The 229-nt window shown below is 37.1% G+C and overlaps 1 long non-coding RNA gene across 1 annotated transcript in view; it reads right to left on the reverse strand.

Moving 5' to 3' along the window:
* Positions 1 to 229, reverse strand: part of LOC119581852 — a 10982-nt gene that overhangs the window by 10443 nt on the left and 310 nt on the right. The gene's annotated exons all lie outside the window — the stretch shown is intronic.

A 229-nucleotide genomic window follows, 5' to 3' on the forward strand; every position in this document is an offset into this window, starting at 1 on the left:
TGTGTTTGCAATTATGTTTAGTGTATATAACACACAGAGGTAAAGATAAAGTTAATTAACAATGTCACTGGATTCAGTTTATCAAATGTTTATCCTTAATTGATTAAGAGAGCGTGGGAACCCATTCAAAGGCTTCAGAAGTCCAAAAAAGGGGAATTCGTGCAGACTGACAGAGAGGAAATAAGTATGACTGGCCGAGCGACAACCAGTAGGGAAAAAACATCAAAAG

This window comes from Penaeus monodon, chromosome 15, assembly GCF_015228065.2.
Source record: "Penaeus monodon isolate SGIC_2016 chromosome 15, NSTDA_Pmon_1, whole genome shotgun sequence".
NCBI classification, from domain to species: Eukaryota; Metazoa; Arthropoda; class Malacostraca; order Decapoda; family Penaeidae; genus Penaeus; species Penaeus monodon.